Source organism: Chrysemys picta, chromosome 12 (assembly GCF_011386835.1).
Source record: "Chrysemys picta bellii isolate R12L10 chromosome 12, ASM1138683v2, whole genome shotgun sequence".
In the NCBI taxonomy this organism is placed as follows: domain Eukaryota; kingdom Metazoa; phylum Chordata; order Testudines; family Emydidae; genus Chrysemys; species Chrysemys picta.
In genome coordinates this window covers 2579690-2604747 of record NC_088802.1, presented here as the reverse complement: position 1 = coordinate 2604747, position 25058 = coordinate 2579690, and the positions used below count along the sequence as shown (strand labels likewise).

Sequence of the window (25058 nt, the reverse complement as noted above, 5' to 3'; positions counted from 1 at the left end):
CCCCCTGCTCTCCCCTCCCCCCCAGCCCTTCAGCCAGGCCTCCCCCCTGCTCTCCCCTCCCCCCCAGCCCCTTCAGCCAGCCCTCCCCCCTGCTCTCCCCCCCCCAGCCCCTTCAGCCAGAGACTGGCTGAGTCCTCCAGGTCCTAGAGATCGGGGGGGTGGGGGCTAGACTAGCTGTACGCTAACATCAACCCGGAAGAACGGGCGGATTCTCTCCCCGGCGAAAGAGGCCGGCGGGAAAGTGAATATCGGGTCCCCGGTACCAGCATCGAAAAACGCCACCTGCCCCTGTTCATAGTCCAGATAAACCCGGATCCTGTGGGGTCCCCGGCTCGGGGACAAGGGGATGCTCTGCACAGGGGATGTTTCAGCCCAGTACTGATCCTCACTGCACCCCACAGCCCAGATCCCCCCCTCAGAGTTAACGCTGATCTGTCCCTTCCTGCTCGCAGACGCTCTGGCCACCCCCAAAACACAGGTTCCCCTCCCCACCTCCACCTCCACTTCCACCTCCCAGTAACGTCTGCCTGAGGTGAATCCTTCACAGCCCAGCACACAGGCCATAGTGTTAAATCTCTCTGGGTTGTCAGGCAGATTCTGCCGTGTGCGTTCCCATCTCACACTCCTCCGATCCGCAGACACGATGAGTCGGGGATGGGCCGTGTTTGGATCCAGAGTCACATTCACTGCAGAGAGAGAATCAGAGCGTGAGGGGCAGAGCTCAGCCCTGGGGCAGGGTCTGATCGTGTCAGTGACAGAACCTGCCCCAGCTGGGGAGTGAACCAGGCAACCTCCTGCCTCCAGGATTTACCCAGCTCTGCCTGGGGAGCAGCGCTGAGATCTCAGCCATGGGCAGGGGGGATTCACACCCCGACAGAGCCAGTTCAGGGACAGAGTGAAAGGATCAGCTCCGCTGAGCCAGGCCCCCAGACCCAGCGTCTGAGTCTCAGTGATTCCATCCTTGTGCTTGGGGGAAAGACAAGGGGGGTTAGAGGGAGGTGGGTTTAAGCCACCTGTGTCCTTCCTTTAGTCTCCCTGGCCCCTCGTTACAGGGGCCTCAGGGCTGCAAAGCAGAGAGCAGCCAGAGTGTGATACATCCTGTCTATGCCCCAGCAGATTATTGACAATTACAATGGCTAATACACTATTGCCAACTTCAAGAAATCAAATCTCATGAGATTGGCCCCAAAACCATGATATTTTAAAAAAGGATTCTATTGTCCTTTTTTTTTGTCAGTTTCTTGATATTTGAACTCCCTGGCCTCTCCCCAGGGCGTGCGCATGTGACAATTAGTGTTGCCCACTCGTCCACATGTCCTGGGGAAGGGGATTTTGGCTCCTGCTGCAGGAGCTCTCACCCCCCATCTGCCCGTCTCCTGCCCAACAATTAATCCTGTTCCCCAAACCCCATCAGTTCTGTCCCCATCCAACCCCCCTCAATTCAGTCCCACAGCCCCCATCTGACAGTGGAAGCCCCAGCTCCACCCTGGACAGCTGACAGGATTTCTAAGTAAAATTAAGCCTCATTTTTAGAACTCTCAAATGTTTTTTTTTTCTTTTAAGCCACGGCTCTATCATGAGATCATGAGTAAGGTTTAATTTTACTCAGAAACAGCATCTCTCATGATTAATTCCTGAGAGTTGGCATGTCTGCTAATAGGTGATGTCTACCTAACCCCTTTCGACATTTTTAACATTTTTTCTTTTGACTTATAAGTAGAGAGAGAAAACAGAAATGTCTATTTTTGTATGTTGAATTTTCCAATTCTTCATTGTACCACTTGTGCATTTGCTCATAATAATAATATTGCCAGGGGATGTGATGTATGGGCATAAAGAGTTCTGAGAATGAGGTGAGATGTTCCTCTCTGATTTTCCAAAAGGCTCATTTAAAAACTCTTAGATCTCTGCGGAGATACACTGCTCACCCCCCTCCCTCACCCCAGCCCATCTGGTTACCCCAACCACGAGTTACAAATTCTAAATTCTAATACAGAAAAGAATTGACTTTTCTGTTTTTAGGAAAGATCTGGGCAGCCACCAGTAATATGTTGCTCAGCTCCTGTCAAATGCAAAATTGAAACAAAACCTGAACTATGGGGCTGCCAATGAGCCACCATAATTCATAGGAAAGTTTTCACTCCCACTTTGATATGAGAAATTTACCTTTGTCCAACCGCTGTCTAGATGACAGAGAGTCTAGAGGAAGAAATGGGTGAAAAAGATGAAATGTCAGGTTGTCATGTTTATGAATATAGTCAGATTGTTAATGTTCTAACACAAAAGCAAAATGAAAAGAAAACAAACTTTATGAAGTTCTAGTTAAGGAGGTTAAGTGCAATTCAGACCAGTACAAACCATTACACACATCACTAAAAATAACCACAAACATTAAAAACTAAGGACATGACCTAAGGTTACACGACAGACCCAGAGAGGTTTTACCAGCAATTACACACCTGTGGCTGGCCCATGACAGCTGACTTGGGCTCGCAGGGCTGGGGCAATGGGGCTGTTTAATTGCGGTGTAGATGCTCGGGCTTGGGCAGAGGCCTGGGCTCTGGGACCCTGTGACGGGAGAGGGTCGCAGAGCCCAGGCTCCAGCCCGAGCCTGAACCTCGTGAGCCGGAGTCAGGGGACACGGGCCAGCCACAGGTGTTTAATTGCTGTGTAGAGAAACCCTCTGAAACCAACACATCATTCACAGACAGACCCACACACAGACACTTTTTCACTGATTAGCATTCAATCAGCTTTAAATCTGCCCCTGTACCACTAGTACTCAGTAAAACTGCCTCATCCTTCCTGACAGCCCTGGTGGTCTCATTATCTCCAGCTCAGGAGGATAAAAGGTCAAGAATCTCTAAAGCAGGGGTGGGGAACCTACGGCCAGGGGGCCAGATCCGGCCTGTTGCTCAATTTTATCGGCCCACAGTGCCACTCCCCATCCCCGCCATGGGGATGGACTCGCAAGTCATGAACCCTTGCGCAGAGCTGTGGGAACTAGGAGTACAGAGGGTGCTGCAGCACCCCCCAGGTTTTGCACAGGGTCCCAGCCACCAGCCATCTGTGCCCAGGGTCCCAGCAGCTGCCGGACCCCGTCACAGGCAGGGTCCCGTCTGCTGGCCCTGCAGCCAGGGCTCTGCTCCCACCCCCAGATGTGGTCCCAGCCTCAGCCCCCCTACCTCTGTCCACATGCCACCCCCACTCCTAGAGCCTCAGCCCAGTCTTGGCCCCAGCTCTGCGGAGAGGGGGGTGTCAGGTAAAAACTTTGGGGACCACTGGCTTTCAGCACCCCCACTGGAAAAATTGTTCCAGAGCCTCTATCCACGGGGCTGGAGAGCGCCGGCTTGGCCTGCTGTGGGGAGAAGTCCAGAGCCTCCATGCCCCCTCTCTGTCCCCCCGAGGGTGAGTGGCCCACGACTGATTTTTTTTCTGTGGGTCAATGGCCCGTGATAGAAAAAAGGTTCCCCAGCCCTGCTCCAAAGCAAGAGAGGGACTATGGTGACACAGGAGATCTTGCAGACAAAAAATCCAAACAAACATACTTCAAAAACAGTGAATTCAGCAGAAGCCCAAGCTCAGGTTAACGTTCATGGCTGCTAAGAAAGGAAACCCCCAGGGAGTGCGAATGTAGGCCCCGAACCCAGTGTGTATGTGCTGTATTGAGAGCTGAGGAGGGAATTCATAGCTTCCAAATGATTAGTTGACTATCTCCATTCACAATCATTGTCCCTAAGAGATTTCCCCAGCTCTGTCAATTATCAGTGTATAGGTGAGAAAATCCCCCAGGTGACTCTTTATTACCTGTGAACTTCTTCATATGGTCTCCAGAGGTGCATTTCTTTGAGAAGATTCCCAGATTCTCCATTTCAGTTGAGAAGAAAAGGCCACTGGGTTCTGAAACTTCTCCCTCTCACATCTGAAGAACAACCCAGTGTTACTCGTTGTGGAGTTCGTTTATATTTGTGTTTTACTAACATGTGTTTTACTCTAGTGAATGGTTGTAGCTCAGCAGACCCTGGAGGAGGATTAAAGTCTCTGTTGCCCCAGGAATAGGTCCAATCCCAGCTTGGACACTACAAGCTTCCCCTTCATTTTGGTGAGACCGATATTGGAAAACTGCATCCAGTTCTGGTGTCCCCATTTTAAAATGGACGTTGAAAAAGTGGAGACGGTGCAGAGAAGACCCATAAAACTGATTTGAGGGCTGGTAAAAATGCCTTGCACTGAGAGAACCCGGGCACTTGAGTGTGGGGTATAAATACCTTCATGGGGAGAATAGACTTGGTACTAAAGGGCTCCTCAGTTTAGCAAACAAAGGCACAAGGACCAATTGCTGGAAGCTGAAGCCAGAGAAATTCAAATGGGAAATAAGACAGATCTTTTTAAGAGTGCGAGTGTATTAACCATTGGCAGAAACTGAAAGGGAAGTGGTGGATTCTCCATTTCTTGACAGGGGCACCAGAACAGGGGGGCCATGGCCCCATCACTTTTAAAAGTGGGAGAGCTCTGCTCTCTCCCTTTGTACCTGCCTTAAAGGCAAGTGATGGGGGAGGGGTGGAGAGGAGCGAGCAGGGGATGGGGTCTCGGGAGAAGAGGCAGAGCAGGGGTGGGGCCATGGTTAGGGCACCGGTGGCCCCCCCACTTCTAGGGAGCTTCAAGTGTTACTTAGGGTTACCATATTTCAGCAAGCAAAAAAGAGGACGAGAGGAGCCCTGCCCTAGCCCCGCCCCCGTCCTGCCCTAGCCCCGTTCCGCCCCTCCCACTTCCCGCCCCCCTCAGAATCCCCAATCCTCCCCCCGCTCCTTGTCCCCTGACTGCCCCCTCCTCGGACCCCTGCCCCTAACTGCCCCCCCAGGACTCCACCCCCTACCTAAGCCTCTCTGCCTCTTGTCCCCTGACTGCCCCCTCCTGAGACCCTCCCCCCATCCTAACTGGCCCCTCCTGAGACCCTACCCCCTACCTGTGCCCTGACTGCCCCAACCCTTATCCACACCCCCACCCCCAGACAGACCCCTGGGACTCCCACGCCCCATCCAACCACTCCCCGCCCCGACAGACCCCCCCAGAACTCCCCTCTGCTCCCTATCCCCTGACTGCTCCGATCCCTCTCCCCACTCCTGCCCCCTGACAGCCCCCCCAGAACTCCCGACCCATCTAAACCCCTCTCCTCCCTGTCCCCTGACTGCTCCGATCCCTCTCCCCACTCCTGCCCCCTGACAGCCCCCCTCCAGAACTCCCAATCCATCTAAACCCCTCTGCTCCCTGTCCCCTGACTGCTCCGATCCCTCTCCCCACTCCTGCCCCCTGACAGCCCCCCCAGAACTCCCGACCCATCTAAACCCCTCTGCTCCCTGTCCCCTGACTGCTCCGATCCCTCTCCCCACCCCTGCCCCCTGACAGCCCCCCCAGAACTCCCGACCCATCTAAACCCCTCTGCTCCCTGTCCCCTGACTGCTCCGATCCCTCTCCCCACCCCTGCCCCCTGACAGCTCCCCCCCAGAACTCCCGACCCATCTAAACCCCTCTGCTCCCTGTCCCCTGACTGCTCCGATCCCTCTCCCCACTCCTGCCCCCTGACAGCCCACCCCGAACTCCCGACCCATCTAAACCCCTCTGCTCCCTGTCCCCTGACTGCTCCAATCCCTCTCCCCACTCCTGCCCCCTGACAGCTCCCCCCCAGAACTCCCAACCCATCTAAACCCCTCTGCTCCCTGTCCCCTGACTGCTCCGATCCCTCTCCCCACCCCTGCCCCCTGACAGCCCCCCCCGAACTCCCGACCCATCTAAACCCCTCTGCTCCCTGTCCCCTGACTGCTCCGATCCCTCTCCCCACTCCTGCCCCCTGACAGCCCCCCCCCAGAACTCCCAACCCATCTAAACCCCTCTGCTCCCTGTCCCCTGACTGCTCCAATCCCTCTCCCCACTCCTGCCCCCTGACAGCCCCCCCAGAACTCCCAACCCCCCCGCTCCTTGTCCCCTGACCACACCTCCTGGGACCCCTGCTCCTAACTGCCCTCCAGAACCCCACCCCCTACCTAAGCCTCTCTGTGCCTTGTCCCCTGACTGCCCCCTCCTAAGATCCCCCCACCCTAACTGCCCCCCAGGACCCTACCCCCTACCTGTACCCTGACTGCCCAAAACCTTATCCACCCACCCCCCAGAAAGCCCCCCCGAACTCCCGACCCCCCTGTCTCTTGACTGCCCCCTCCAGAACCTCCCTGCCCCTTCTCCGACCCCTTGGGCCCCTTGTTGTTGGCCTTCACCTAACGTCTCTGTGAACGTGCTCAGGAACGGCTGGAGCCGCTCGTCCCGGCACGCTGGTCCCGGCACGCTGGGGAGCGGGGGAGGAGTTCCAGACTGCCGGAGGTGCTCTGCGAATGCAGGGAGGGCAGGAGGGATCTCAGCTGCAGGGGAGGCGGAGGAGGGGCTCTCTCTGGCTGTCCGAGCCCCATGTAAGTGGCACCATCCGGCTGCCCTGTTAGCCGCGCGTGCTCTGCATGGGGGTGGGGGATGTCCGGACATTTACAAATTCCCCACGGACGCTATTTTTAGCTCAAAAAGCCGGACACGTCCGGGGGAATCCAGATGAATGGTAACCCTAGCATTACTACCTGTTGATGTTGGTAAATCAAGACTGACTGGCTTTCTGGAAGGTTCTTTAGTCAACACATGTTAGGATTTAGTCAAATACAAGTTATTGGCTGAATACAGGAATAACTGGGTGAAATTTAAGGACCTGTGATACAGAGTCACCGACTCCGTGGGTACTCTAGGGCTCAGTACCCACCAACAGCCCCACAGATCAGCTTCCCTCCCCCACCCAGGACCAGTGTAACCACTAGGCGAACTAGGCAGCCACCTAGGGTGCCAAGATTTGGGGGCACCAAAGAGTGGTGCCCCCTAATTTTTTTTTACACTATTGCTCCCGGCGCGGGGATGGGCTGCTCGCAGCCACGTTAGCATCTACCTCTGCGGGCATCCTCTGTAACCGCGGGCCCCACCGCCTCCCTCCGCCGTGCCCCACATCACTGCCCACCCGCGCCCCCCCTGCCAGCCCAGAGCCCCCTCTTCTGTGAGCTCCCAGGCTGCTGCATCACTCCCTAGCATGCTCCCTCCGGCTCTAGCAGTCCCGGACCCCCTGAACTCTCTCCAATTTTTCCACATCTTTCTAAAGTGCGGTGCCCGAACTAGACACAGGATTCCAGCTGAGGCCTCACCGTGGCGAGAAGGGTGGAACAACATCCTCCTGTGTCTTACATATGACACTCCTGTTAATACATCTGCGGTGGGGTGTTCATTCCACAGCCCCCGAAAAGAGTGAAGGAAGCTGAGAAAGAGGAGATTAGGGAGACAGGCTACACATGAGGGGTTTAGGCCAGAGAAGCAACCCCTGATTGGACGATGAAGCTCAGCTGAGCAGGTGGGGGCTGGGCTAGTATAAAGCCAGGAAGCTGGTAACAGAAATTGGCTGCAGTGAGAAAGTCTGCAGCCCCCCTCTATGCATTGGAAAGGGAAGGAGGGAACCCAGGGAGAGAACAGCATGCTGGGAGCCTGGCCCTGGGGGAAGGGAGTACTTAGAATTAGTCTAACCCCTATAAGAGAGAAGGGTGGAGAAGAAAGCCTATGGCAGGTGAGTAGGAAGTAGCCCAGGGAGTGAGCAGACCTTGCCTGCATGTGTTACGGTCCCTGGGCTGGACCCTGGAGCAGTGGGCGGGGTCGATTTCCCCCACCAGCCACTGATGGAGCGGCATTGCCTGGACAGTGGGACCAGGGAGACTCTGTACCCCAGAAGGGGAAACCATTTAGTGACCTGGCTGCAGGGCTGAGTCACGAAGAGGAAGCTGCAGCTCCTGGAGCGAGAGATGAGGCTGCAGAGTGAGAGAGAGACAACGGGGGAGAGACGGCAAGGGGAGGGGTTGGCCCTGGAAGAGAGCTAATCCCCCGAACAGCCAGGGGGAGGCACCACCTGCGGTGAATACAGCAACCTGGGACAACATCCCACAATGACATTTGCCTTTTTCACAACAGCATCACACTGCCGACTCCTTCAATGTGTGAACCACTTGAACCCCCAGAAGTTTTTCGGCAGTCCTGCTGCCTAGCCAGTGATTCCCCATTTCATAGTTCTATGTTTGATTTTAATCCTTCCTCCCTTTGTGTCTATTTACACTGTAAACGCCTTACAGCAACCAGCATGTTGGGACCTGATTTTGCCTGGAGCCTCTAGGCACTGCCATAGTGCTACTGATAATAGCCCATTATAAACTCCTTAGAGCTAGGAGATATACCTATCTTAGAGAACTGAAAGGACATCAAGTCCAGCCCCCTGCCTTCACTAGCAGGACCAAGTACTGATTTTTCCTCAGATCCTTAAGTGGTCCCCTCAAGGATTGCACTCCCAACCCTGGGTTTAGCAGGCCAATGCTCAAACCACTGAGCTATCCCTCCCCCCTGAATGTCTCTTCCATCATATCAATTGCCACACCAAACACACGGATAGAGCTCACTGCATAATAAGAAACAATTAATATTCAGCTCATTGAATAGTCATAGGATGTCACTGACTTTCCATCTCTACATACCTAGGTGGAGTTTGGAGTCTATGACCTAGAAATGAAAAATTCATTCTCCATCCCCAATCTCCTGAGGGCTCCATTCCACCAGCCACTACAAATCAATACCCTGTCTGTAGGTCAATAACTCTTCTCAGGCTGCTCTATACTGGAGTCTAGTCAAAATGACAACAGACCCAAGATTAGATGTAACGGAGGGGGACTGGGAACCAGCCCCACACCCTGCACTGCTGGACCATGGGGAGCCAGGTCTCATGTTTAAAATCCCTTCTCTGCATTGGGAAGTAAAAGGGAGAATGAGAAGGAGACACCTACCTGCTCAAGGTGTCTTTGATGTCCTAAAGGGGAGAGAGAAAAAGAAATTCAGTCCCATCTCTCATACTAAGGATCCCTCCTGCTCTGGAGGGGACTCACTTTGTCTTCATAGTTTGAGATTCAAAGAGAAATTATTTATGAACATAAACAAAAACATTACATGTGCTGCCTTTGCTCTTCTGGAGAAGTGCTCTGACTGCAGGATCTGGGCCCAGGAAGTTTGTATAAGGAGACACACAGGCTCTTTGTCTAACAACATTTGAATAACCACCCGGCACATGGAATCAGAGGGCTCAGTCTTGTGATGTACTGAACAAGCATCTTCCTAACACTCACAGGTGTGGGGAAGATCCCCTCCTGCAGACTCCAGTGGGTCCAGAGGGGGGATGCCCCCAGGCTGTGCTGCCCCATGCTCTAAACTCTCTCCCCACTCGCCCACAAACATTCTGAAGGCCCATCCTGTGGGCTTCTTGACATCCACAGCAAAGTGGGGCTGGGTGAGAACAATGGGTGTGGGGTACAGTGTAACACAGGGCCATTCACTATCCTACATTCCAGATTCAATGCAGGAAACCTGAGGAGTGAAGAATGCTGCCCACAGCAGATAGTGGTCGCAACTGAGAATTTGACCCTAGATATCAGCTAGAGAAGACCAGGATGCTACGTTTTATTTCTCACCTTCTTTCTTATTTGCTACTTAGAGGCATTTTTTGAAAAATAAAATCAGTAGAAGGGTTTTGGAATTCTAACAACTACTTACACTTTCAGGCTACCATAAGTAACAAACATCTTCCCTATCTAACGTCAGTTCTGGCAGACACAATCACCACAGCCTCAGACCTCATGTATCAGTTTTAAGGCCAATATTTTCCCTTTTTTTGGTATGTATTAAGAGTGGCAAAATGAGACTTTAAATTGAAACTCAGCTTCAGTCATTGCTATTTCCATAATTAAAAACTGGTATCATTTTAGATCTTTTGGAGTTAGTGTTCAGAACACAGGAAATGCCAGACTGGCTCAGACCGGAGGTACATCTAATAAGTATTCCATCTCCAAAGGTAGACAGAACCAGATGCTTCAGAGGAAGGTGTAAGATAATCTGCCTCCTACATTCTCATCCTTTTCTCTAAAAGTTAGTGACTGCCTGAAGCAGTGAAGCATGAGGTTTAATATCACTCTGCATATTCCTGTTGTCCATATAAATATCCGATCACTTTTTGAGTTTTGCCAAATGCTTGATCTCAACAAGATCCGGTGGCAATCAGTTCCACAGTCTAATTATGTGATGTGTGAGAAAACGTTCATTGGATCAGTTTTGAATTTGTCACCTAATTTGCGTGAATGTCCCTTTGTTCTTGCATTATGAGACAGAGAGAACAGAATTCGGAGTTTGCCATTTTTGGAGGAGCCTTCTCTAACTAGCATCAGGGACGGCTTCAGGCACCAGCACACCAAGCTCATGCCTGGGGCGGCAAGCTGCGGGGGGCGCTCTGCCGGTTGCCGCGAGGGCGGCCTCGGCGGCTTGCCTGTGGGAGGTCCCTGGTTCTGCAGCTTTGGCGGCTATTCGTTGGCAGGGATGCCAAAGCTGCGGGACCGGGGACCTCTGGCAGGCAAGCCGTGCTGGGGGCGGTAAAATATCTGGAGCCGCCCCTGACTAGAATTCAAATGAAGATTTTTTTTTCATTTAGGACTTGATCCTATGCCCATTGGACCCCAGAAGTATATTTCAATTGACTTTAATGGGCATTTTATCAAGCCCGTAAAGAAAAATAATGTATATTTTAGCAATTCTGTATGTTCTGACCATTCACTCTGTGACACTCTGTACCTCAGGGGAACACCCTGCATACCCATGTTCATCCTTATATGATGCACTGAGCACTGTTGTTAAAGTGATGTTATAGGTTGTAATTTCATGTATATAGTTATGAGGCTGAGAATGTGTCCTCGTGGCTTAAAACAAGTCCAGGAAAAACTCTCCAGGAGCAGAGGGGCAGTTCACACCTCATCAGGGCATGTATGGGAAAAACCCAGCCCAGCCTCACAGGAACAAAGGACACTGGCGTAGGCAGCAACAAAGGATCTGTTGGACTCTCAAGTGAGTCACCCCCTGCCTTTGGTCAGTTTGGGACAGCGGTGAGGTAATGCTCACCTAACTCTGAAGGGGACGGGGGCAAAGCCAAGAGGGAAGAAAGAACATGATAACAGGGAGACACGTTTGCCATTTTTTCTCTCTTCCACCTGCATCTACAGACACCACATCAAGTGACTGAAGCGCTGATCAAAGCGGAGAGCCTGGCTGTGAGAAGCATCTAAGTTTGTAAAGGCACTGAAAGTGTTAAGATCAGCTTAGAATGCATTTTGCATTTGTTTCGTTTGACCAAAACTGACTTCTTGTGCTTTGACTTTTAATCACTTAAAATCTATCTTTGTAGTTAATAAATCTATTTGTTTATTCTACTTGAAGTATAGCTTTTGGTTTGAAGCGTATTAGACACTCCCCTTGGGATAACAAGCCTGGTACATACCAATTTCTTTGTTAAATTGATGAACTCATATAAGCTTGCAGCGTCCAGCGGGCATAACTGGAAACTGCAAGACAGAAGTTCCTAGGGTTGTGTCTGGGACTGGAGATATTGGCTAGTGTCATTCGGTTACACAATCCAAGCAGCGGCTGGCCAAAAGTGCTCACTCATGTAGCTGGGAGCAGCTTACATGCCAGAGGCTGTGCGTGAACAGCCCAGGAGTGGGGGTTCTCACTGCGGAACAGGGCAAGGCTGGCTCTCAGAGTCGAGGACTGGAGTGACCTAGCAGATCCAGATAACACCAAGGGAATCTCACACACTCCTACACTCCAAAAATGAAGGGTTAGGAGACTTTCTTGCCCTGTGACAGGTTCTGGGGTGTTTCTAACACCGTCTCACCTGTAGGAATTCACTTGCTGGCAGCTGGCACTTCTGCTCCATCTCACTGATCAGGGAACTGAAAGAGGATAGTTCCTCAGATAGTTTGGCAACATAGTCATCCCTCCTCTTTTCAATTTCCTTATTCAGCTCTTCCAACTGGGCCAGCAGGAGTCGCTCTTGTTCCTCCAAAAACTGGCGCAGTTGCTGAAATTCAGCCACAATCTTTTGCCTCTCAGTTTGTAGCTGTTTCTGAAATGAAGAGATCCCAACAGAGAAAGCATGTGTCAAGGACAGGAACATGGAGTGAGTTATGGGACATTTTATAAAGCCTTATGTATGCACATGGGAGCATGTCATTGCAATCCCGTAGAATTTAACTCCTGATATTTTACAGAGAACATACACTATGCTCAATAGACAGATGATTTTTCCAATGAATTCTGAAGAATCCTAACTGGTGTTTAGAATATGAATGTATCTTGCATTATTAGGATATTCTGTTATCAGTGGCATCTAGAAAACCAGATCCTTCAAATAACAGAAAGTACAGCAGGTGTGGGATCCAGAACTGGACAGGCAAGGATTACTTCTGGGGAGCAAACAGTAGAACCCAAACTCAGAAGTGCTAGACTTGAATTGGGGAACAGATGCTCTCTTTACCCCGCATCCCCCTTCCTGGCTCCGATGCTGCAGAGCCTTTACCCTGCATCCCCCTTCCTGGCTCCGACACCACAGAGCCTATCCCGCACCCACTTTCCTGGCTGTGATGCCTCAGAGCCTTTACCCCGTGTCCCCCTTCCCGGCTCTGATGCCACAGAGCCTTTATCCCACGTCCCCCTTCCCAGTTCTCATGCCGCAGAGCCTTTACCCCATGTCCCCGTTCCCCATTCCTCCTTCTTAGTAGATCCAAATATACCTGCAGTGCGCGCCCCTAGTTACACCCCTTACAACTTATGGGCATGTTCTGTTCTGGAGGGTCATGAGTCTGGGGTCTTCATCCCACCTCTTCTGTACCCCAGGGGAGGGGTGACGAGTAAGGTTGTGTCCTGGCCAAGGCCAGGCTTTTCTTTGGCTTTTAGTGTTTCTTATGCCTCCCCCGCACTCCCCATTCCCCCTTTGCCCCTCCTAACTGGCTGCTTGACTGTGACAAAGTGGGAATGTTCTTAATGTTTTCTTTGAATATTGGGTGGGTACCTGTGATGTATCAGGAAGTGGGGAGTATTGACCTGGGGAGCTTGCAGGGGAGTTTTACCGGGACTGTCTGCTGTGGGGATGGGAGATTTTCCTTGAGGGAAGAAACCTGAGCATGTAACATTAGAACCCAGGAGGGGGGTTGAAGCCAGGTAACACCTTTGCCCAGGAAACTGGACAAAGGCAGGGGGAGGAGCCTGGGGGGGAGGCTGAGTGAGATGGCTGGAGGGAGTTTCAGTTTGGAGCTGGCTGGGAAAATGGAGGGGAGCCCAGATGGGGCTCTGGCCTCCCAATGGGGCTCTGGCCTCCCTGGCCCCCCAAGATGGACCTGACTGAGGTGGGGCCAATTGTTTGTACCTGCAGGACCGATCTTGGACTGTGTTCCTATTGTCTAAATAAACCTTCTGCTTTACTGGCTGGCTAAGAGTCATGGTGAATCGCAGGAAGCCGGGGGTGCAGGGCCAAGACTCCCCCAAATCCATGACATTGACCTTGGCTTGAGAGAGGAGCCAGGCAGCCTTCCAGTGTATGCTCATATATTACACTCCCACCATACCCTGTAACCTTTTCTCTGTTCTTATCCATTCCCATTATACTAACAAACCCATCTGACCAGGCATAAGACACACACCATGTCTTTGTCCTTTGTTCTTCACACACATTATTAGTAAGGATGTCAGAGTATCAAAAGTCAAACCCAAAATTCTATCTCAGGTTCAAAAATAGGTTTATATGCTAACAGTTCTGTCTGTTGAAAGTAAAGCCAAAACATGGGAGAGGAATTTGCAAAAAAAAAAATTGAAATTTCAAAGTTGTTTCCATTTTTCAGTGTTCAAAATGGGACTTTTAATTTGTTTGAAAAATATCATGAAATAACTTGAAAAAAATTCACATTTCTGTTTCCCCTTTTTTCTAAAATGTAAGAAAATAATGTCTATTTCCAGCACCATCCCTTATTCCATTCTCTCTGGAACTCTTCAAAAGTTCTCCCATTTTAGAAAAATTGGCAAAAAGGAAAAGGAAAAACTAGGAGAAAAAACCTGAAAATTATTCATGTTGTTGTATTCAGTGGCAAAAAGGAGTAAATGGGGGGGAAAAGGGATAAAACACATTTGAAATTTTGAAAAAAATTCAGCTTTTTAAAACCAAAATGAAAACTTCAATTTGCAATGAAAATAAACATTTTGTTCATTCTGAAATTTCCTGTGAAAAAACAGATTTTATTTATTTATTTATTTATTTATTTGAAAAGACATTTTCCCATGGAAAAAAATTGTTTTCTGCTAAATCCCATTTTGCTACAGAACATTTTTGTGGTTGAATTTCGACCAGCTCTAGCTGAAAGATAAAGGAGAAACTACTGTTAGCTAAACAAATTACACTCCTGTTATCAATGGAAATATTTGGATTATTAAAACTCTTTCCTTAATGCTCCATTTTCCTGTTTATACTCAATTGAAGCAGAACAGTTTTTCTTTCCAATGCGAATAAATAAGTAACAATCTTTCACAGAAAAGAACACGTTTCTCACTATTCTTCTTGTGTTAGACTAAGCAGAGTATCAACAATGTCCCTGCGCACGTTTGTCTCTGAGTAAGAACGGAACCTACCAGTAGTTCCTGGCTTGTATTTTCCCCACTCGATTTATACGACAGAATCTCGTCTCTCTCTTTTCTCAAACTCTCCAAACGGCTCCGAATTTGTTCCTAACAAAAGAAAAACTGGTTTAGTTTCAGTTGCTTTTGGAGGCTTTTCCCCATTTTATTTATATTTTCAGGAATATTAAATGCATAATAAAATGGGTGAGTGCTCTAACCACATGACTATAGAGTCCTTCTCATGCTTGCAGTCTCTCCCTCTCTCCTGCAAATGACTCTCTAAGTATTTATCCCCAGTGGAACAGCTTCTGCAGGAGAGATGGAGGGAGCCTATCTCAGAATATCCCATAGAGAGGTGGCAGATCCCTGTTCAAATCCCTTCTCCACATCACGTGGAAGAGGGACTTGAACCTGTGGTCTCCCATGTCCCAGGTGAGTGCTCTGAACACTGGGCTAAAGACGATGAGGGAGAGCGTTCTGTGAGTGAACTCACCTGAGGGGCCTCAGGCCGCCTACCAGCTTAGGCCCCACACAGGAGTTGGGCGGCCTAAGGCTGATCTTCCCTGGGGCTTAGGTGGGAGACAGGCATCGAGATGCCTTGAGCGAGGCAGCAGTGCGCATGGCCAGGGGCAGAAACACGGGTGCTGAGGGAACTAGTTACTGAAAACACAGAGGCCGAGGGAGTTTAGGCACCGACAGGGCTCAGCAGGAGTTTTGTGAATTGCAGTGGAGGCTCAAACTGGGGTTTAGGTGCCTAAGTAAATACTGTGAATCGAGACCGCACTGACAGAGAAACTGAGCTAAGGACGGGGCTTGACTGAGGCTTCACTTCCTCGGTGCACATGTGTTCGTCCTCTGTTCATGTGCACTGTGACTTTTCTGAGCAGTCTCCGAACCACACTGTCACCCAGGGCATGTTTTGATACATCACCGGCCTTGGCATTTCTAAGTGGGCCTGAGAAATAATCTTCCCCCCTCCCCCTACGCACAACCAATTCCTGACCCCCCCACTAAGCACTGGGATTGCCGGAGAATGTAGGGGAGAGTCAGTGAGAGGAGTCACTGGGACACCGTCCAAACAGAACTAACCCAGTGACACACAGAAACTGGGGGCAGGTACCATCCTTCATTCTTCTTTACCCCCCCCCCCCGCTCCCTACACAAAAAGGGCAGCCGAGCTGCTTGAGCCTTGCAACCATAGTGATTAATGTACATCCGTTACATTTTCAAGACTCCCTGCTATAAAAGATATTTAACGTGTCTTGGTTTTCATTATGGAGAGGGACGAGGAGGAGAAAGGGGGGTGTTGCTTGGCTGAGGAGGAAAAGATGGTAAGGAATGGACATAATTCTTTCCCAGTTGCCAAAGCCGGCGTGTCCTCCTCCCTGATCCTCCACCTCCTTCCCCCCAGATAACAGGACCCTGGATCTTCATTTTGAAAATATGGTCACCCTACCGCTGCCTCCGCAGATTTCAAGAAATGTGCTGGAATGGGCCAGGCCCCCCCCAGCCGTTGTCCATCCTGTATGAGAAGCAAACCCTGTTCCCCCCACCCTGCAAGGAGTAAAAGGAGACTGTGTGAGCTGGAACTTGTGGAGTTTCCTGCCCCCGTGTGGATTTTTCCCTGCACAGGGGATGCCCTTGCTCTAGGGCACACAAATCATACCCTGCTTTACATCTCCTGGTACTATTAAAGCCATACAGCCCTGCTAGCGTGGGTGTAGTTACACCTGTATAACCGTGTATAGCCTATTCCTGTATGGAAAGGGAAACAAGCGTTCCTGGCATCAGGCACCTTTGTACTAGTACAACTTGTATTCACACCGGGAGGACGGGGGGTTGCCGACATAACTCTTTTGTAAAAAAAAAATAAAAAAATCCCAGCCCTCCCCAACACAGATCAGTGCAAAAACTATATGCAGAGCAGGCCTTAAAAACATTTCTCCTCAACGTTCTTCCTGTATAAAATCCCTTCTGCTTTTCTACCTTGTCATTGTAGGAAGCTAGTTTCATTACGTTGCTGGTTGTATAGTTCTCAGATGGCTGTTCTGATTGTTCGAGAATGTCTGGACTTGGATGCCTCCCAAATGCAAACATTACCTGGTAATCCACAGCAGCCTCATCGAGAGGAACCACGGAGTGGTCTTTGTGACTGCGGGACTCTCTGCACACCACACAGATGGGGGTTTGATCCACTTCACAGAAAAGTTTCAAAAGCTCCTCGTGTTTTTCACACGCTTTCTTCCCTTGGAGGTCTGGGATGGTTTGGGTCATTTCAACTACATTCCTCAGGTCCCGGTTGGGCTGGAATTCCCCTTCCCGGAACGGTTCTCTGCACTGAGGGCAGGGATACGGCGGGGAGACTTTGGAGTCCTTGCAGTACTGAGTGATGCAGGCTCGGCAGAAATTGTGCCCACACTTGATGAGAATCACTGGATTGTTAAAAGAAGCCAGGCAAATGGAACAGATAACAGCCTCTTGGAGATCTTTTATCCCCCCTCTTGCGGCCATGGCACCTACGAGAAATAAGAAAGTAAGTTTCACTTTCACGTCTATCCCCGACTGAAGCTGGCCTCCGCCCTTCCTGCAGCTGCCTGCCTTCTGCCTCATTGCTGATCTGTCATGAATGTGTTCGCTGGAGCCTGGGATCCTTCAGTTCTGGAAAGGAGAAAATATAAGGAGAAAGGAGAGAGAGATACAAAATAATGACTATATTGAACTCCTACATTTGTACAGATTAGACTTTAAACAAATATTTCCCCATGCAGTCATAAAACAGAATTAAGTAAATCAAGTCACTGAAGAGATACAAGTATCAGGGGGTACCTGTGTTAGATTTATTTGGGCATAAGCTTTCTGAAGAAATGGGTTTTTTACCCATGAAAGCTTATGCGCAAATAAATCTGTTAGTCTTTAAGGTGCCACCGGACTCCTTGTTGAAGAGATACAAGCATTTTCTAAATAAAAGAGCTGGTCATAATATCCCTCATTCTATGCCCACAAAAACTTTATAGAGGCCAACAGTATTGACAGAATGATGCCCCAAATATGCCATTATACTTTCCTTCAGCCATCATAGTTAGAAATAATTTTTTAAAATTTCCAAACAGGATCTGATATGAATTAGAAATAGATCAGAGTCGCAATGTTCATTTGATTGGGACTGGAACTTTGCCAAAGTTCTGGTGTTCTCGATCTAATCAGCTCCATTCTAATACAAATAAGAGATGTAATTTTATTATTACTGTATGTTGCAACTTGTAAAGACTTCCTACGAGTTATCTAAACAATTAAATTAAAAATCCAGAAGTATAGAGTGCCACGTTAAATCCGCTTTTTAATTTATTTGAAACATTCAACTACATTCAGCTGGGACTGGACAGCTTCCTCCCCCCAAACACTGATGAGGTCCAGCACCTCGCCATTGCTCCATACTGGGGATCGCCTGGCGTGTGGAGGCATGGTCACCTGGAAAGATTTGCTGAGAGCACTCCACGCCTGGCTGAGCAAACAGGAAGGGGATTTTCAAAATTCCCAGAGAATTTAAAGGGCAGGTCTGACTCTGACCAGAGTGGCTAGAACAGGCATTGTGGGACACTTCTGGAGGCCGATCAGAGCGCATTAACAGAGCAGGGGATCCACACTGGCTCCGCAGTGCTCCAGCGGGGGCACATCAAACATTATTCCACTCGCGGAGGTGGAGTACCGGGAGCACTCTAGCCGCGGAGTCAGAGCGCTCCACGTGCCTTGCCAGTGTGGGCGCATCGTGAGTTAGAAAGCACGGATCGGCTGATAAGCATCATGGAGCACCAAGCGGACTTGATACAGGCACTTGTAGCCATGCAGATGGAGCAGTACCGCACCCGCTGCAGCCTTTGTCCCACAACTCTTTCCCTTGTGCCCCCATGTCACCTCCATCCACTTTCCCCAACATCCTGGTTCTTATCCCCACCAGCTGCCTCCAACACCTGTAGCTTCACCACCCAGCTCTGAAAACTACGACCCTTACCCACGGCACTCAACCCCCATCACCATGCAGTACAGCCAGCCTGAAGTGTAGCACTCAGTGCACAGCACTCCAGACAGGAAGACTGAGTATGATAACAGGACATACGCAACTCTGTGATTGAGCCGTTAGCCACCCCACCCCACTCCACCCCCTTGCCCTTTCTGTTTCCCAAGCAGTTGTGCTTCTTTTCAATAAATGAATTTTCTTTTCAATAAATGGATTTTTTGGCTTTGAAAACATTCTTTATTATTGCATAAAGTAAAAGATATCTTAGTCCAGGAAAGCAACAGGCACTGCAAGTCAGCGTAGCAAACACAGATTCCTACTAACATTGCAACCACTGCACTTCACTCACATGGAGGGCACCAAAGATCACTGGTGGCTTTCAGCCTCAAATTGCTCCCTCAAGGCACAGGGCCACCCAGAGGATTCAGGGGGCCTGGGGCAAAGCAATTTCAGGGGCCCCTTCCATAAAAAAAGTTGCAATACTTTAGAATACTATATTCTCATGGGGGCCCCTGGCAAATTGCCCCACTTGCCCCCCTCCCCCCCCCCCCCCCCCCCGGGTGGCCCTGGGGAAAATAAACATTTAAAAACCTTCCGTATCTCGGCACAAACCCAGTTTTGAGAAAACTTCTTTTCAAGTCACCTTTACAAGGAATCACTGGTTCTCAGCATCAGCTAGTGCTAAAAGGCACTAAAACTCATTAAAAGGGTTGGACAAATATTTTCCATCAAAACTTTTTTTAATTGAAAAGCTGAAATTAGTCTGCCAAGACCTGAACATGGTTTGGGGTTTCAGAAGTGTGTGGCCAGATATTTGCTGCTTGCTGTGTTTGATTGTTTAAAGAAACAATACAAAAATTCTGCTTCAAAAAAATCCAAAACTTTTGAACCACCTCAGCTTGTGACCAAACGCCTGAGCCCGTCCAGTCAGAGATTTTTCCAGGTTTTTGATACTCTGCTGGCTTCCTTGACTCATATCTGTCTCCATAACTTTGGGTTCATTTAGGTTAGAACATAAGAACGGCCGTACTGGGTCAGACCAAAGGTCCATCCAGCCCAGTATCCTGTCTACCGACAATGGCCAATGCCAGGTGCCCCAGAGGGAGTGAACCTAACAGGAATGATCAAGTGATCTCTCTCCTGCCATCCATCACCACCCTCTGACAAACAGAGGCCAGGAACACCATTCCTTACCCATCCTGGCTAATAGCCATTAATGGACTTAACCTCCATGAATGTATCTGTTTCCTAGAGACTGGCTCCATGGGGTCCCTCACAAACTGGAGACGGTTACTGTGGGTTTGTCTTTAGTATTGTGTGGCAGGCTCAGACCACCCCACCTTAGCCCGGACAGAGTTAAGCCCCAGGGACTGGCAGCGGAAGTCTCGCCTCCCTGGAAAGACTGGGCATGCTCCAAGTGCTACAGGAGTATAAAGGGAGGGAGACCTGCTCATTCTGGGCTGGAGTCTGTAGGAGAAGGACCTGCCTGGGGAGCTCCTGCAGAGAGCCAGCCACAGCCGCTAACTGCACCAGGAAGCGATGCCATCTGCGGCCCGCCTGCACCCCGGCGATTGGCGGAGACCTGGGAGATGACCGGATCCACCGAGGACCCGATGACTCCTGGGAGACCCCAATGGAAAGCCTGGTAGGAAGTGACTCCGGGAGGGTGATAGAGTGGTACCTTCCCCCCGCCGGGGGAAACTCAGCGTGTTTCGGTTGGAACCCCCCTGCTGAGTCGGTGGCAAGCCACTACTGTTAGGGCCCTGGGTCTGGGCCCCCCTATCGGGGCTGTCACACCCCAAGGCTAAAGACTCTGGCCAATAGGCCATGCTACCCTTCACCCAAGGATTGCTTTATGGACTCTGGCCGGTAGGCCCCACTGCCCTGTAGCCAAGGGCCGTATTATAGACTCCGGCTGTTAGGCCATGTCACCCTGCATTAAAGGGGATGCCATAGACTCTGGCCGCTAGGCCACACTGCCCTGAACTAAAGGACTATTTTACAGATGGTGGCGGATAGTCCACGCCGCTCATACCCTCGGGGGTGTGGACTGCCACATATAGCATATGTACATACTCCATGAACTGAGCATTTGAGCTTGTTTCAGAATCTGGGATGAGCCTATGTTGTGAAAACTGAAATGCTCAAAATAGCACATGCATGTGAATGGACACAGAGTGCTAAAATTAAATTAAGCCAGGGGGTCTCAAACTGGGGGTCAGGACCCTGCAGGTGGTCACGAGGTCATTACTGGGGGTCGTGAGCTGTCACCCTCCACCTGAAACCCTGCTTTGCCTCCAGCATTTATAATAGTGTTAAATATATAAAAAAGTGTTTTTAATTTATAAGGGGGGGTCACACTCAGAGGTTTGCTATGTGAAAGGGGTCACCAGTACAAAAGTTTGAGAACCACTGAATTAACCCCTCTGGAGCCTCGGGGAATGCAGGAGACGGGGGTCTCCCTTGGTAGGGTTGGGAAGGAGGTAGGTGGTGTAGGATATCGCTCTTCTCATGTGATCCCTCCCCCATGGCTCTCTTGGCTCTATCACCGTTAATCTAAAGTGGCTAATTTGAAATGAAGCTCCCCTCCCCTGACATGAATCTCCCTATGGCACTGAAATGAAATGTAGACTATGATTTGGCATTTGAGAGGTGAAAGGGACGGCAGCCCTAAGGGAAAAGATAACAGCTTGGCTCATTGTGTTAAATAGCTGTCTGCAAGCCTCAAACCGCTGAATGAGCTTTAGGGTAGGGAAGGCTGTGCCTCCCCAAACAGCCTGGCCCTGCCCCCTATCCGATCCCCATCCACTTCCTGCCCCCTGACTGCCCCCCTCAGAATCCCTGAACCATCCTGCTCCTTGTCCCCTGACCGCCCCCCTGAGACTCCCCCAACCACCGCCCCGGGACCCAACCCCCCCGCTCCCTGTCCCCTGACTGCCCTGACCCCTATCCACCCCCCCGCCGAGTCCTGACAGACCCCCGGAATGCCCACGATCCAACCCCCCGTTCCCCGTCCTCTGACTGCCCCCCCCAAACCTCTGCCCCCTCCCTGTCCCCTGACCGTCCCGGGGACTCCCTGCCCCTTAGCCAACCCCCCTGACCACGGCCCCGGCCACTTCCCCCCTCTCCCAGAGCCTCAGCGCGCCGTGTCCAGGAGTGGCCCTGGACAGCGCTGCAGAGGCGTGGCTCCAGTGGGACCTGAGCTCCCACCGCTCGGCCGCAACTTGCAGCCCCGTCCCCTTACCACGTGGCTCTGAGCGGGGAGGAGCTCAGGCCCTGCTGGAGCCACGCCGCTGCAGCGCTGTCCTGGGCCGCTCCTGGATGCGGCATGCTGAGGTGCCGGGGGATGGGGGAAGGGGAAGGCGAAGGCAGGGGCGGGGCCAGGGGGGAGCCTCAGAGATTCTCATGGGGTGGGCCCTGTGGGGCCCATGGCCTGGGGCAAATTGCCCCACTTGCCCCCCCTCCCTCTGGGCTGCCCTGCCTCTGTTCAGGCATCCCTGGCAATGCCCCAGGATTAGGGAAGGGAGGGGAGGATGAAGTAGGAAATTTCCATGGAAGTTGTGTGGGGCTGATATTTGACAGCTGGGTCAGCTGGGTTGGGGTAAACTGAGGCTGGACCATCTCACAGGGGGAGTGGGAGCTGGGCCGTCTCACAGAGGGCTAGGCTATCATCCCCCCATGACCCTACCATAGAGGGGCGAGAGTTGGTCATTGCAGCGTTTGACCTCCTCAGCTTCTGCGGCCGTAAGTTAGGGCAGCGGCTTCCCTCCGAAATGGAGGGGGTTTGCTGTCAGTCGCTAACGAGAGAGGAAAAGGCGGGATCCGTGAGTTTCTGTCAGTATTTGATCATTGGGGAACAAACCAGAATCAGTGGGACAGGATTTTTGTATCCATCTTTGGTGACGAGCTCAGGGCCAGATTCTTAGCTCATGGCCTCAGCCTCAATCTGGCATCTGATCGCGGCTGGATTCTGATCTCAGTGACCCCTCGTAGGTAGGTGAGATTTCTTCCTTTCTTCCCATTGTCTCCCCCCAGTCTAGGGGCAATGCTGATATCCCCCGTGATATTCTACAGCCTTACCACCCCCGAACTGAGACCACTTTACCTTGTCGTCTTCAGGTGCTGAAACACGGACAGCCAGAGAGTCTGAGCTGAGCCCCGAGGTCTAGGAACCGGGATCCGGAATCTCCTGAGAAAAGTTGGATGAACTTTGGCCATTTGTAGGGCTGAGCCTTGCCCTTCCGCTCCAGAAAATCTGGAGTGCCCTGGAGTTCTGCCTCCAAATGAACCCTGGGCTTCAGCAGAACTTCTCGACCTTGCCCAGGGTTTTGCAGAACATGATTTTTCTTTCCCAACGGGACAGTGAAAAGCAAAGCAGACGTCCCTGAGCTGTTGAGTGTCGCTGACCTCCTAAGAGTTCAGGGCAGACTGCAAGCCCAGGGGGAAATGACCAATGAGCTGAGAACATGCATGGACCTTGCCCTGCAGGGGTTCAAGGAAGAGCCCTCGGACATACAGGACAACACCCAGATATTGATCCAATGCAGAGGAACAATGTTGGAATTTAAATCTGGAGATGGGGAAATGAGATCTATGTGTATTACAGCAATGGGGTGCCCCAGTACGACATGAAAGAGCCAACCGTGGAGGTGTATCTGGCCCGGCTGCGCACCCACGCAGAACGGCTCCATGTGGAGAACCTGCTGAGAGTGCAGAACCGACTGGAGCCTGTGGAGAAGATGACCAAGCTGTTGAAACGGGCATAAAATGGTTGGAGACAACTGCCCTGGGAGAACATTGCTGCTCTGGCATGAATATTCCAGTATAATTTAGCTCTTCCAGAAAATGTGATATATACTGTACGTATGATGGGTTCTGTCACCTGATGTGCTGAAATGACCACTGAGCCTGTTTTCTCTGCCAGCCTTGTTACCTCAAAGGGGAGCCAAGGTAACTCCAAATGTATAATGATGTAGGTATCCAGATGTGAAACAAGCCTCTTTTACTCAGAAGAGCAGAGCCGCCCTCTGCCGTGTCTGTCACCGGTGGACGGGTGTGCAGGTCTCTCTCCCTGTTCCCTATGTGTAGAGCAAATAATAAAAACTGGCAATAGGTAAAGGTAAAAACAACAGGTAAGTGTATTGGGGGGGAATAAATTTACAAATCAGTGAAGGGGTAATTGTGAATAAACAGTAACTAGATAAACAATACAAAACAGTGAAACAGCAGGTTTAAAACAGGAGCATGAAGCTCAGGCCCATAATACAAATCACCTTGGCAACAACCCATATAAACCCGCAACTGAGAAAACCCTATTTATCTCCCTATGGTGTCAGCACGTCTATGGTGGCGGTGAAGTCCAGGACCTACAACTTGTTTGGTAATTGGAACCCACAGAGGAGGGGCACTGGAGAGTCCCTCGATGGATGTCTCAGGGTGGGAGAAGCGACCGAAACCCTCTGGTGATGTTGTATCCAGGAACAGGAGCAGGTAAGATGGAACGTCTCCTTCCCTCTCTCTTCACCTCAGGAACGGTGGTGCCCTTCAATGGTGCACTGGTGCTGTGAAGGCCTGAACCGCGCATGCACAGTCACTGGGATGCACTGCTCCACTTGTCTTCTCTGAGTGAGTTCAGTCCCTTTATGCCTTTAGTGGTGGGAAAATATGGTACAGTCCCCACAAAGGCGGGAAACAGTCTGAGGTAAAATTGTCTTTGGAGTTGCCAGTGGCAGGGAAAAACCAGTTGGATCCAGTTATGACTGGGCCATGACAACAGTAAACAACAAGATGGCGGTCACAAGATGGCAGTTCAAACTCCATCTTGGATTGCTGCTATATATTTATGAACTACATATTGGATTTAATATATACATATTTTAACAGACTATAACAAAACACACCCAACAGCCCCGCCTCCTCCCCTGAGCATTCCACATTCCCGTTCCCTCCGGGAGCTTGTTACGCCGTGAAACAGCTGTTTTGCAGCAGCAAGTGCTGGGAGGTAGGCGGAGAAGCGGGGACGCAGTGCGCTCAGAGGAGGAGGTGGACGTGAGGTGGGGCGGGGCGGGGAGCTTGGCTGCCGGTGGGTGCAGAGCACCCACTAATTTTTCCCCATGGATGCTTCAGCCCCAGAGCACCCACGGAGTCAGCACCTATGATCTGTGGCCTCCCATACAAATATCCCCTATCCCTGAACCATTCCTCCCCAGGGCTGTGGGAGGGGACTCAGGGGTTCCTGTTCCCTCCCCTACTCCCCAGTTGGGGAAGGAACCCAGAACCCCGTTTCCTCCCCAGACTGCCTCCATCAGTGTGGAAAGCACTCCCGCCTCTCCCGTCTTCCCCTCTATGCTGCTGCTCCTAGGCAAAAAGGGAGGTCAGAGCAGTGCAGGAGAGTAAATGAGGGGGTTGGAGCTGTGCAGTGGGAGGACATAGGGGGCTTCAGCTCTGCCCCCGC

At 51.0% G+C, this 25058-nt stretch overlaps 1 pseudogene; it reads right to left on the bottom strand.

Moving 5' to 3' along the window:
* Positions 1-52: 52 nt before the first annotated feature.
* Positions 53-17588, bottom strand: LOC101935794 (tripartite motif-containing protein 10-like; annotated as a pseudogene).
* Between the last annotated feature and the right edge of the window lie 7470 nt (positions 17589-25058).